The sequence below is a fragment of the Felis catus genome, chromosome B2 (genome assembly GCF_018350175.1).
Source record: "Felis catus isolate Fca126 chromosome B2, F.catus_Fca126_mat1.0, whole genome shotgun sequence".
NCBI lineage: Eukaryota > Metazoa > Chordata > Mammalia > Carnivora > Felidae > Felis > Felis catus.
The window spans coordinates 76554918-76569106 of record NC_058372.1 but is presented as its reverse complement, the minus strand read 5'-3'; the positions used below and the strand labels follow the sequence as shown (position 1 = coordinate 76569106).

At 37.9% G+C, this 14189-nt stretch overlaps 1 pseudogene; it reads right to left on the bottom strand.

Annotated features, from left to right (window-relative positions):
* Positions 1 to 11730: 11730 nt before the first annotated feature.
* LOC101083936 lies at positions 11731 to 13121 on the bottom strand (annotated as a pseudogene).
* Between the last annotated feature and the right edge of the window lie 1068 nt (positions 13122 to 14189).

The window sequence follows — 14189 nt, the reverse complement described above, 5'->3', positions numbered from 1 at the left end:
GAGAGTGTGAGTGAGGGAGGGGCAGAGAGAGAGACACAGAATCTGAAGCAGGCCCCAGGCTCCCAGCTGTCAGCACAGAGCCCGACATGGGGCCCGAACTCACAAACCGCGAGATCATGACCTGAGCTGAAGTCGGACGCTCAACCAACTGAGCCACCCAGGCACCCCTATTGTTTTAGTTTTTAGGTTTAGGTCTTTGCTCCGTTTTATATCCAATGTATAATATATATGTGGAGAGAGGGCGAGGGATAGAGAGAGAGATTTATCATAAGATATTGGCTCACTTGATTATGAATGTTGAGAAGTCTCACAAGACGCTGTCTGCATTGGAGACTCCTGAAACCTGGTAGTGTAGTTTGAAGGCCTGAATGCCAGAGAGCCAATGAATTTACCTTGGTATTAAAGAATATAATTTTGTGTTTCATTCTGTACAGATACATGCAGTTAGTACACAGTGCAAAATTCGGAATTTGGGGCATGGCAAGAGTTTGGATTTCTGCATTAAAACCAAAAAAAGCTAAGTCTATGAAAATATGATAAAGCATAGGATTTCAATTGCAATTAAATGGAATGTTTCAGGAAATAGTTCTGGCAGGACTCAGTTAATCTGGAGTAATATGAAAGTATAAAAAGTTCCCTCTTGAATATTCTGAATAAGATTCAGTTTCCAATCAATGGCTTTTTTCCCCTTTCATGTGCTCTCGTTATATATTATAATATTTTAGGTTGGCTGGGGGGAATCTGACTTCTTATTATATTAAAGTAGTAGTATTTGCATTTATCCCATGATTTCTGAGAACTTGCAGTTCTACGCTATGTGTATCTGCACATAAAATAAGAATCTAAGGGGTGCCTTAGGTGGCTCAATCAGTTGAGCATCCAGCTCTTGATTTCTGCTCAGATCATGATCCCAAGGTCGTAGAATCAAGCCCTGTGTCTGGCTCCGTGATGAACCTGCTGAAGATTTTCTCTCACCCTCTGCTTCTCTCCCCTGTGCATGCTTGCTTGCTTGCTTGCTTGCTTGCTTGCTTTCTCTCTCTCTCTCTCTCTCTCTCTCTCTCTCTCTCTCTCTCTAACAACAAAAAAAAAAGGAATCCTAGCAATATGAATTTCACCTAGGAGCCAAGAATCTTCCAAACAAAACCTCAAAGCCAGAATTGCCTGTATTACTATTATTATTTTTTGTTAATTGGTGGAATTATAAAGTACAATAAAAGTATGTAGTTACCTCCTTGATCTTCATGCAGAAAAATAAAAAAAAATTGAGTGGTTAATATACTAAGTGGGAGTGTCAATTTTTTATAAAATATTTATTTATTTTGAGAGGGAGAGAGAGAGAGAGAGAGAGAGAGAGCGCGGGGCTCGAGAGCGCAAAGAGGGAAGGAGCAGAGAGAGAGGGAGATAGAGAATCCTAAGCAGGCTCTGCATGGTCAGTGCAGAGCCTGTCAAGGTGCTCGAACCCAAGAACCATGAGATCATGACCTAAGCAGAAATCAAGAGGTGGATGCTTAACCGATTGAGCCACCCAGATGCCCTGGGAGAGTCTATTTGATGTGTATGATGCAAACTTTAGAATAGCAATCAATTATATTTTAAACTTATAAGAGAATGTTGCACATTGAAAATGACAAGAACTTACAGGTATGAAAAGATGCAAAAATGTAAAATTTTTGAAGATGAGGCCAGGATTTAACAAAGTTAAGAATGTATGCATTCAAATATAAGGATTCTGATGTGATTAGAAATTAAAGAGGAGATGAATTGATTTTTAGCTGGAAATCATATGAGCCTTGTACTTATAACTAAGTCATTATAGATGGACCCAAGGGTGATGACAAATAAACTATTGTATGGAAACAGATCTCCTAGGGTTTTTCCATATCTCAACATAGAGGAGAGCCTTCTGTTAGGAGGTAAAAACAGCTACCTATCTGAAACCAAAAGGAATCATTAGAAAGTTTCGAACTATGTTCAGAATTAATATTTGTATTGATACTGTATTATTTTTAACTTAAATTGTGGGACAAAGTAAATAAATAATTACATTAGTTTTATCAGGAAAAGGATTCGTATAAGATATTCAGTTTGGAGGAAATCTAGAATTTTAGTAGGAACCCTGACCTTTAGCAACAGGATTGGAAGTAGCAATATGATATTCTTTTATAAGAAAAACCTGTTTTGCTGTCCCACTGAAATAGCCCAGGAGTAATTTGACCCCATGAGACACTCTAATGTCCAGGATGTTATGATCTCTAATACCATTTCCACTGAAAGAGCATCAAGGGTCCTTTGCAGAAATGGCTGATTCCATGTCTGAGGCTAAAAGGCACAAGTAAACATAAGAAATTAGGCAATGTATATAACATGAATCTGGGGAAGTGGCCAAAATCATCATTTTCCTCTTAAGAGTATGGAATCATGGACACAACAACTGTAAGTAGGATTTTAGTCATCCTATCAGGTCAAAAACAAGAATCTAGGCAGCTTCCTGAGCTAAATCACTGGTAATAAATGAGGTTATTAGCATTAAAACAAGCGGCAAGTGGTCTTCCAATCACTATGATGAGTGACTGAGATCCTAAGTAATCTCTTGAGATTGCTCATGATGGTTCCAATACTTGGAGGGCATATATGCTGTCTTTATCAGGTACTTATTTATTTGTTTATTTATCTATCTATTTATTTATTTAAATTTATTGATTAAAAAATGTTTAATGTTTATTATATTTTTTGTGACAGAGAGAGATAGAGCTCAAGTGGGGGAGGGACAGAGAGAGAGGGAGACACAGAATCTGAAGCAGGTTCCAGGCTCCAAGCTGTCAGCACAGAGCCTGACACAGGGCTCGAACCCACAAACTGTGACATCATGACCTGAGCCAAAGTCAGTTGCTTAACTGAGTCAACCAGTCATACCCAGATACTTTTTTTTAAAAGATTTTATTATTAAGTAATCTCTACACCCAAGATCAAGAGTCACATGCTCCACCCACTGAGCTAGCCAGGCATCCCTTCATCAGATACTTCTATTCCAACTTCCTTTTCAGAAAAACCATGAGCTTTTTGTGCAATGGACCTTTTGCTAGTCTGGTGAAACCTGGAGACTCTTCTCAGAGTAATATTTTTAAATGGATAAAATAAAATAAATTGGATTACAAAGGAAACTAATGAAATACAGTTATAAAAATATTTTTAAAATTTGTGATATAATAATTCATATATTCTTTGTTAACACATTGAGTAACAAAAAGCATATTTAAAATCTTTTTTTTTTTTTTTTTTTTTGGATAGAGAGAGGGCACAAGTGAGCAAAGGGCAGAGAGAGGGAATCTCACAAGGGGCAGAGAAAGAGAGAGAGAGTTTTTCCCAAGTTGACCTATAGAGTCTATGCAGTTACAATCAATATCCCAGACAAGTTATTTTGTAGATATTAAAAAACTGATTCTGAAGTTTTTATGTAGAGACAAAAGACCTGGGACAGCCAAAACAATATTGAAGGAGAAGAGGAAAGTTGGAGCACTGACACTATCTGACTTCAATACTTACTCAACAGCTACAGTAATCAAGAGAGTATGGTATTGGTGAGAGAATTGACACATAGATCAACAGAACAGGATAGAGATCCCAGAAATAGACCCAGATAAATATAGGCAATAGCTCCTTTACAAAAGAGCAAAAACAATATAATGGGGAAAAGGTGGTATTTTCAACAGATGGTGCTGGAACAACTGGATATCTTCATGTAAACAAATAAATCTACACTCTTCACAAAAGTTAACTCAGAATGAGTCATAGATCTAGCTTATAAACACAAAATTACAAAACTCTTAGGAGATAACATAGGAAAAAATTTTGGATCCCTTTGGGTCTCGTGAAGCCATTTTGCTTTTTTAATTTTTTAAATGTTTATTTATCTTGAGAGAGAGTGCAGTTGTGTGAGTTGGGGAGGGGCAGAGAAAGAGAGGGAGAGAGAGAATGCCAAGCAGGCTTTGCTCTGTCAGCATCCCCAGTGAAATAAAAAACTTCTGCTCTGTGAAAACACTCTCAAAAGAATAAGTAGGGATACCACAAACTGAAGGAAAATATTTGCAAAAGATACATGTGATAAAGGACTATTACCCAAGATATACAACGAACTCTTAGAAGTTTAAATAAGAAAACTTAATCTAAAACTGGGCAAATGAGGGGTACCTGGGTGGCTCAGTTGGTGAAGCATCTGACTTGATTTCGGCTCAGGTCATGATCTCATGGTTTGTGGGATAGAGCCCCGGGTCAGGCTCTGCGCTGACAGTGCAGAGAGGGATTCTGTCTCTCCCCTCTCTCTCTCTGCTCCTCACCCCACTCACATGCATGCTCTTTCTTTCTTTCTAAAATAAACATTAAAGAAATAAAAAATAAAAATGGGCAAATGATCTGAACAGATACCTCACTAACAAATATATATAGATAACAAATAAGTGTATGAAAAGATGCTCCACATCATATGTCATTAGGGAAATGCAAATTAAAACAGCAATGATGTACCACTACACGCCTATTAAAATGGCTAAAATGTAGAAACGTGACAACAGCAAATGTTGATAGGGAGGGTATAGCAACAGGAACTCTTCGTTCATTGCTGGTGGAATTATAAACTGGTGTAGTCATTTTGGAAGACATTTGGGCCATTTCTTTAAAAAATAAACATACTTTCACCATATGATCTAGCAATTTCATTACTTGGTATTTTCCCCAAAGAGTCAAAAACCCATGTTCACGCAAAAACCTGCACGTGAATGTTTATAGCATCTTTATTCAGAACTGACAAAACTCGAAAGCAACCAAAATGTCCTTCCATAGGTGAATGGATACATAAACTGTGGTACATTCATACAAAGGAATATTATTCAGCCCCCACAAAAAGAAAGAAGCTATTAAACCATGCAAATTCACAGAGGAAACTTTAATACATATTACTAAGGAAAGAGGCTAATCTGAAAAGATTATATACTGTGTGATTCTAACTTTATGACATTCTGGAAAACGCAAAACTGTAAACAGAAAAAGGATCAGTGGTTGCCATGGGCGGGGGAAGGGAAGTGTAAGTAGAGCACAAAGAATTTTTAGGGTGGGGCACCTGGGTGGCTCAGTCGGTTGGCATCCGACTTCAGCTCAGGTCATGACTTCAACTCAGCTCACAGTCTGAGTTCGAGCCCCGCATTGGGCTCTCTGCTGACAGCTCGGAGCCTGGAGCCTGCTTCAGATTCTGTGTCTCCCTCTGTCTCTGCCCCTCCCCTGCTCATGCTCTGTCTTTCTCTGTCTCAAAAATAAATAAAAACATTAAAAAAAATTAAAAAAAAAAAGAATTTTTAGGGCAGTGAACCTATTCCGAGATACTACAATGGTAGATATATGATATACATTTGTCAAAATCCACAGAATGTACAACACGAAAAATGAACCCGAATGCAGAGTATAGGCTTTGGGTGATGATGATGTGTCAAAGTAGGTTCCTCGATTATGACTAGTGTACCACTCTGATACAGGATGTTGATAATGGGAGAGACTGTACATGTGTGGGGCCAGGGGACATAATGGGAAATCTGCATACCTTCTGCTCAATTTTGCCGTGAACCTATGACTGCTCTAAAAAATAAATTCTGTTTTTTTTTTTTTTAAAGTTAAAAGGATATCAGTCACAGCTCTCTTTTTTCAACTTGGCAGCTTAGCCAAGAAAGCGTGTTGTTTTTCCACAGTATCCATAATGATGACTATAGGGTTTTCATGGAAAGATTTATTTTATTCATGTAATTGTGAACAACTGACAGGTAATACGGATAAAGGATATATATTTCTTTTCCAAAGTGAAACAAGAATGGGTTTTCTTTTTTTGTAGAAAAAGTGAAACCTCTGCTTATAGTTCCAGGTACTTTTTAAGATTTCCCTCTTCTGAGTGGTGGAGGAGGGCTCTCCACAATGTTCCCATTCTTGACAAAATCTCTTAAAAATGCCATGATTCAGAGATCTGCTTCCGATAGGGGTGTTGCCTGTATGGTTGTAAAAAAAAAAAAAAAAACTGCTTCAGGGTAACAGGTGGAGTCTTAGTTACCAGTGCCTTTCTGTGTAGTGAACAATGAGTGATGATGACCCAAAGAGGTTCCTTTTTCATGAAAGTAGAGCAATATGTGTGACAAATGTGGCAGGAATGCTGTCTGCATAAGCTTATGAAGTGTTTCTTTTCAGACAGTTTTGTTTGGCAATTTTTCTTCTTTTTCTTTTCTTCTTAAAAAAATCATTTCCCAAACATTCACAGTCTTCATAACTTCTAAAAAGGACCAAAAAATTTTTTTGATGACACCCACAAGTCCACAGTGAACAAAACGAGGAGATGGCTATTTTAAGGAGATGGCCTATAGTTCCCACCGGTTACTTGCTGAAGGAGAACTTTGAGGTTGCCAGTTCTTTAATGATATGCTTCAAAATGTGAAAAAGAAATGTAATTACTCAAACATCACATATTTGACAAAAAAATGTTTCTAGCCTTTTCCCCAGTAGGAAAAGGATGTGGAGAAGCTGTGTATCATTGTGCTGGGACATTGCGTGAGAGCCATAGAGGCCCGGGAATCACAGTGTACTTTGCTCTCCCAAGGATGTGTGTGGGCCATGCTGCAGAGCAAATTTAAAACTCTTTGTAAGACTCAACAATTATTTAAAAAGAAGCTTGCAGGGTAGACCCCAATGCCATTGAAGAAAAATGAGGATTCTATTTGTGCATTAGGAATCCAGTACTCCAAGGATGGGCCAGGCCACCATCTTGGATCAATCTTTGCTCCCCTACCTTTGGATTTCTAGACTGCTTACTTTGTTCTTTTTCTTTTTTCTTTTTCTTTTTTTTCATTTTTACTTCTACCTTTGGGTCATTCCCTTGCTTTACACACAAGGATGAGTTTTCTGGGGATTTTGTCAGACTGAAACTTATCTTCACAATGTCTCTCAAGTTTCTTCTCATGTTACTGTGTTAATTATTCCTTCTTTCTTTTTTTTTTTTTTAATTTTTTTCAGTGTTTATTTTTGAGAAAGAGAGAGACAGAGCGCAAGCCGGACAGGGGAGGGGGGCGGCACAGAGAGAGAAGGAGACACAGAATCACAGAATCTGAAGCAGGCTCCAGGCTCCATCCAAGCTGTTAGCACAGAAACTGACACAGGACTCGAACTCACGAACTGTGAGATCATGACCTGAGCCAAAGTCGGAGGCTCAACCAACTGAGCCACCCAGGTGCCCCTGTTAATTATTATTTATTTTTATATTTACTTATTTATTTTTTAAATTTATATCCAAGTTAGCATATAGTGCTATAATGATTTAAGGAGTAGATTCCAGTGATTCATCCCCTATGTATAACCCCAGTGCTCATCCCAACAAGTGTCTTCCCTGATGCCCCTTACCCATTTAGCCCATCCATCCCTCCATCCACAATGCCTCCAGCAACCCTCAGTTTGTTTTCTGTATTTAAGAATCTCATATTCTGTCCCCCTCCTTGTTCTTATATTATTTTTGCTTTCCTTCCCTTATGTTCATCTGTTTTCTATCTTAAAGTCCTCATATGAGTGAAGTCAGATAATATTTGTCTTTCTCTGACTAATTTTGCTTAGCATAATGCCCTGTAGTTCCATCCACATAGTTGCAAATGGCAAGACTTCATTCTTTTTGATTGCTGAGTAACACTCCATTGTATATATATACCACATCGTCTTTATCCATTCATCTGTTGATGGACATTTGGGCTCTTTCCATACTTTGGCTGTTGTTGATAGTGCTGCTATAAATATTGGGGTGCATGCGCCCCTTTGACAGTACACTGGGATCTCTTGGGTAAATACCTAGTAGTGCAATTGCTGGGTCATGGGGTAGTTCTATTTTTAATTTTTTTTTTTTTGAGAAATCTACATAGTGTTTTCCAGAGGGGCTGCACCAGCTTGCATTGCCACCAGCAGTGCAAAAGAGATCCTCTTTCTCCGCATCCTTGCCAACATCTGTTGTTGCCTGAGTTTGTTTATTTTAGCCATTGTGACTGGTATGAGGCAATATCTCAATGTGGTTTTAATTTGTATTTCCCTGATGATGAGTGATGTTAAGTACTTTTTCATGTGTCTGTTAGCCATCTTGATGTCTTCTTTGGAGAAGTGTCTATTCATGTCTTTTGCTCATTTTTTCACTGGATTATTTGGTTTTTGGGTGTTGCGTTTGAGAAGTTCTTTGTAGATTTTGGACACTAACTCTTTCTCTGATATGTCATTTGCAAATATCTTCTCCCATTCTGTTGGTTGCCTTTTAGTTTTGCTGATTGTTTCCTTTGCTGTGCAGAGGTTTTTATTTTGATGAGGTCCCAATAGTTCATTTTTGCTTTTGTTTCCCTTGCCTCCAGAGACATGTTGAGCAAGAAGTTGCTGCGGCCAAGGTTAAAGATGTTTTTGCCTGCTTTCTCCTCGAAGATTTTGATGGCTTCCTGTCTTCTGTTTAGATCTTTCATCCATTTTGAGTTTATTTTTTTGTATGGTATAAGAAAGTGGTCCAGGTTCATTTTTCTGCATGTTGCTGTCCAGTTCTCCCAGCACCATTTGCTGAAAAGACTGTCTTTATCCATTGGGTGCTCTTTCCTGCTTTGTCAAAGATTAGTTGGCCATATGTTTGTGGGTCCATTTCTGGGTTCACTGTTCTGTTCCATTGATCTGAGTGTCTGTTTTTGTGCCAGTACCATACTGTCTTGATGATTACGGCTTTGTAATACATCTTGAAGTCCAGGATTGTGATGCCTCCAGCTTTGGTTCTTTTTCAGGATTGCTTTGGCTCATTGGGGTCTTTTCTGGCTCCATACAATACAATTTTAGGATTGATTGTTCTAGTTCTGTGAAGAATGCTGTTGTTATTCAGATTCAGATTGTGATTGCATTGAATATGTAGATTGCTTTGGGTAGTATTGACATTTTAACAATATTTGTTCTTCCAATCAATGAGCATGGAGTATTTTTCCAATTTTTTGTGTCTTCGTCAATTTCTTTCATAAACTTTCTATAGTTTTCAGTGTATAGATTTTCCACCTCTTAGATTTATTTCTAGGTATTTTATGGTTTTTGGTGCGATTGTAAATGGTATCAATTCCTTGATTTCTCTTTCTGTTGCTTCATTGTTGGTGTATAGGAATACAATCAATTTCTGTGCATTGATTTTATATCCTGCAACTTTGGTGAATTCATGAATCAGTTCTAGCAGTTTGTTGGTGGAATCTTTTGGGTTTTCCATATAGAGTATCATTTTGTCTGCGAAGATTGAAAGTTTGACTTCCTCCTTGCTGATTTGGATGCCTTTTATTTCTTTTTGTTGTCTGATTGCAGAGGCTAACTGATTGCAGAGGCTAAGACTTCCAATACTATGTTGAATAATAGTGGCGAGAGTAGACATCCCTGCCTTGTTCCTGACCATAGGGGGAAAGCTCTCAGTTTTTCCCCATTGAAGATGATATTAGAGTTGGGGCTTCCATATATGGCTTTTATGATCTTGAGGTACGATCCTTTCATCCCTACATTCTTGAGGGTTTTTATCAAGAAAGGATGCTGTATTTTGTCAAATGCTTTCTCTGCATCTTTTGAGAGGATCATTTGGTTCTTGTCCTTTCTTTCGTTGATGTGATGTGTCACATTGATTGTTTTGTAGATATTGAACCAGCCCTTCATCCCAGGTATAAATCCCACTTGGTTGTGAATAATTCTTTTAATGTATTGTTGGATCTGGTTGGCTAGTATCTTGTTGAGGATTTTTGCATCCATGTTCATCAGGAAAATTGGTCTATAGTTGTCCTTTTTAGTGGGGTCTTTGTCTGGTTTTGGAATCAAGGTAGTGCTGGCTTCAAAGAATGAGTTTGGAAGTTTTCCTTCCATTTCTATTTTTTGGAACAGCTTCAAAAGAATAGGTGTCAACCTTCTTTTAATGTTTGGCAGAATTCCCCTGGAAAGCCATTTGGCCCTGGACTCTTATTTTTTGGGAGTTTTGGTTACTAATTCAATTTCCTTACTGGTTATGGATCTGTTCAAATTTTCTATTTCTTCCTGTTTCAGTTTTTGTAGTGTATATGTTTCTAAGAATTTGTCCATTTCTTCCAGATTGCCCATTTTATTGGCATATAATTGCTCATAATATTCTCTTATTATTGTTTGTATTTCTGCTGTGTTGGTTGTGATCTCTCTTCTTTCATTCTTGATTTTATTTATTTGGGTCCTTTCCTTTTTCTTTTTGATCAAACTGGCTAGTGGTTTGTCAATTTTGTTAATTCTTTCAAAGAACCAGCTCCTGGTTTCGTTGATCTGTTCTACTGTTTTTTTTATTTCAATAGCATTGATTTCTGCTCTAATCTTTATTAGTTCCTGTCTTCTGCTAGTTTTGGGTCTTATTTGCTGTTCTTTTTCCAGGTCTTTAAGGTGTAACGTTAGGTTGTGTATCTGAGACCTTCCTTCTTTAGGAAGGCCTATAGTGCTATACACTTTTCTCTTATGATCACCTTTGCTGTGTCCCAGAGGTTTGGGGCTGTGGTGTTATTATTTTCATTGGCTTCCATGTGCTTTTTTTTCTTTATTTTTTAATTAAAAAAATAAATTTTTTAAAAGTTTATTTATTTTGAGAGGGACAAAGACAGCACAAGTGGGGGAGCGCCAGAGAGAGGGGGAAACAGAGAATCCTGAGCAGGCTCCCCACCATCAGCACAGAGCCTGATGCAGAGCTCAGACTCACGAAACTGTTAGATCATGACCTGCACTGAAATCAAGAGTCAGACACTTAAACAACTGAGCCACCCAGGTGCTCCCCGCCCCGCGCCTCTGGCTTCCAGGTACTTTTTAATTTCCTCTTTAACTTCTTGGTTAGCCCATGCATTATTTAGTAGGATGTTCTTTATTTAGTCTCTAAGTATTTGTTATTTTTCCAAGTTTTTTCTTGTTGTTGATTTTGAGTTTCATAATGTTGTGGTCTGAAAATATGCATGGTGTGATCTCAATATTTTTGTACTTGTTAAGGACTGACTTGTGTCCCAGTATGTGATCTATTCTGGAGAATGTTCCATGTGCACTTGAGAAGAATGTATATTCTGCTGATTTAGGATGAAGTGTTCTAATATATGTTAAGTCCATCCAGTTCAGTGTGTCATTCAAAGCATTGTTTCCTTGTTGATTTTCTGTTTAGATGATCTGTCCATTGTTGTAAGTGGGGTGTTAAAGTCCCCTACTATTATGGTATTATTGTCAATGAGTTTCTGTATGTTTGTGAGTAATTCATTTATATATTTGGGTGCTTGCACATTTGGAGCATAAATGTCTACAGTTGTTAGATCTTGGTGGATAAACCCCTGAATTATGATACAATTCCCTTCTTCATATCTTGTTACAGTCTTTATTTTAAAATCTAGGTTATCTGATATAAGTATGACCACTCAGGCTTTCTTTTGGTGACTATTAGCATGATAGGTGGTTCTCCAACCCCTTTTCTTTTCTTTTTTTTTTCTTTTTTTTTTGTATTTTGTAACACTGTTTTATTAAGAGTGAACCCCTTTTCTAAAAAAAAAAAAAAGAGTGAACCCTTTTCGGTATTCCTAAACTGTAAACAATGAGAAACTGAAGTATCAAAGGAACACATCAGGGATTATTTGTAACAGACAGAAACCTTTAAATTTTCTTATTGCCTTTATACAATCAATGTATATTTAAGTAAAACTAAATTCCTTATTAGGCAAACATTTGTGCATACACTGTCTTCTTTTTATCTTTCTGTGCCTTTATCTCTTGTTTGGCTTTCAGCAGTTCTGCCTGGATAGATTTATCTTCCCTGCTCTCTCCTGAGCTTTCTTTTTTTTTTTTTTTTTTTTTTTTTTTTTTTTTTTAAATTTTTTTTCAACGTTTATTTATTTATTTGGGACAGAGAGAGACAGAGCATGAACGGGGGAGGGGTAGAGAGAGAGGGAGACACAGAATCGGAAACAGGCTCCAGGCTCTGAGTCGTCAGCCCAGAGCCCGATGCGGGGCTCGAACTCACGGACCGCGAGATCGTGACCTGGCTGAAGTCGGACGCTTAACCGACTGCGCCACCCAGGCGCCCCTCCTGAGCTTTCTTAAGATCAGCTAAAACTTGATCGTATTCTTTTAATCCTTGCCATCCGTGAACTCTATGGTACAATGCTTTCATATTTGATGGGTCTATTTCAAGAGCCTCCAAACAACTGTCAGTTGCTCCCTGCCAATTTGACATCTTCAGTTTACAAGCACCAATATTCAGAACACAGACTAAAGCTGTAGGTTGCAACTTCGATCTATCTGCTTTCTCAATAACAGCCTTTGAACCTTCCACGTATCTTAAAACCTTTGTATATATTTTAATGGCCATCTCCCAGTTCTAGGATTTGAAAAAAGTATTTCCAATATTTTTTAAGTTTTCTGTTATTAGTAAAAATTTATCTACATCTTTTAAGTCTCTATCTGCTTCCTCAGGGAAATCTGGATGACTGTCACCAGAGCAATCTGTTGGGAATATGCCCCAGTCATCCCCTTTCTTCAATTTCCTCATTTTGCAGTAACACACAATTTGGCAGGTTTTTCAGCTTTCACTTATACATTTTCCGGTATCCTTACCCCACCTATTCCTTTAATTATGTGGCCAAATACCACATGTTTCCTATCCAAATGAGGAGTCAGAACTGTTGTGATAAAGAACTGAGAACCATTTGTATTGCAGCCTGCATTTGCCATGCTCAATAAGCCTTCCTGGTCATGCTTATAATAGAAATTTTCATCTTCAAGTTTTCCACCATAAATACTTTCTCTGCCTGTCCCATTTTGATTTGAGAAGTCTCTACCCTGAATCATAAATTTCTTAGTAATTCGATGGAAAGGACATCCTTTGAAATGGAGAGGTTCCCCAGTGGTGGGTCCAATGCCTTTTTCTCTGTACACAATGCACGAAAATTTTTTGAAGTTTTCAGTACAATATCTGCAAACAATTCTAAGACAATTCACCCAACTCGCTCCCCTCCAATGTCCATGTCAAAGAAGACTCAGGGGTTATTGGGGTTGGAGGGCTTAGTTTGGGGGGGGGATTGGTTAGACATATTGAATTGCAGATGCATTTGGAAGCAAACTCAGAGAACCTCCTCCATCCCTTGCTTTCAATCTGAAGGTGTCTTTAGGTCTAAAGTGGGTCTCTTGTAAATAGCATATAGATGGATCTTGTTTTCTCATCCATTCTGTTAACCTATGTCTTTTAATTGGAGGTTTCAGTCCACTGATATTTAGAGTGAGAACTGAAAGGTATGAATTTATTGTCATTATGTTGCCTGTAGAGTTGGAGTTTCTGGTGGTGTTCTCTGGTTCTTTCTAGTTTTTGTTGCTTTTGGTCTTTTTTTTTTTCCCTGTCTTTTCTCCCCTGAGAGATTCCCCCTTAAAATTTCTTGCAGGGCTGGTTTAGTGGTCACGAACTCCTTTAGTTTTTGTTTGGGAAAATTCTTATCTCTTCTATTTTGAATGACAGCCTTGCTAGATAAAGAATTCTTGGCTGCATATTTTTCCAATTCAGCACATTGAATATATCCTGCCACTCCTTTCTAGCCTGCCAAGTTTCTGTGGATAGGTCTGCTGCAAACCTGATCTGGCTTCCCTTGTAGGTTAAGGACTTTTTTTTTCCCCTTGCTGCTTTCATGATTTTTTCCTTGCCTGACTATTTTGTGAATTTGACTATGATATGCCTTGTTGATGTCGGTTTTTGTTGAATCTAATGGGAGTTCTCTGTGCTTCCTGGATTTTGATGTCTGTGTCTTTCCCTAGGTCAGAAAAGTTTTCTGCTATGATTTTCTCACAGAAACCTTCTACCCCTTTTTATCTTTTTTCATTTCCTGGGACCCTTATGATTCAGATGTTATTCCTTTTTAATGAGTCACTGAGTTCTCTCCTTCTTATATTATGCTCTTTTGCCTTAGTTTCCCTCTTTTTCTCCGCTTCGTTATTCTCCATAAATTTGTCTTCTATATCGCTGACTTACTTCATCCATCCTTGCCACTGTGGCATCCATTAGGATTGCAGCTCAGTTATAGCATTTTTATTTTCATCCTGACTAGATTTTTACTTCTTTTATCTCCACAGAAAGGGATTCTATGCCTTCTTTAACTCCAGCTAGTATTCTT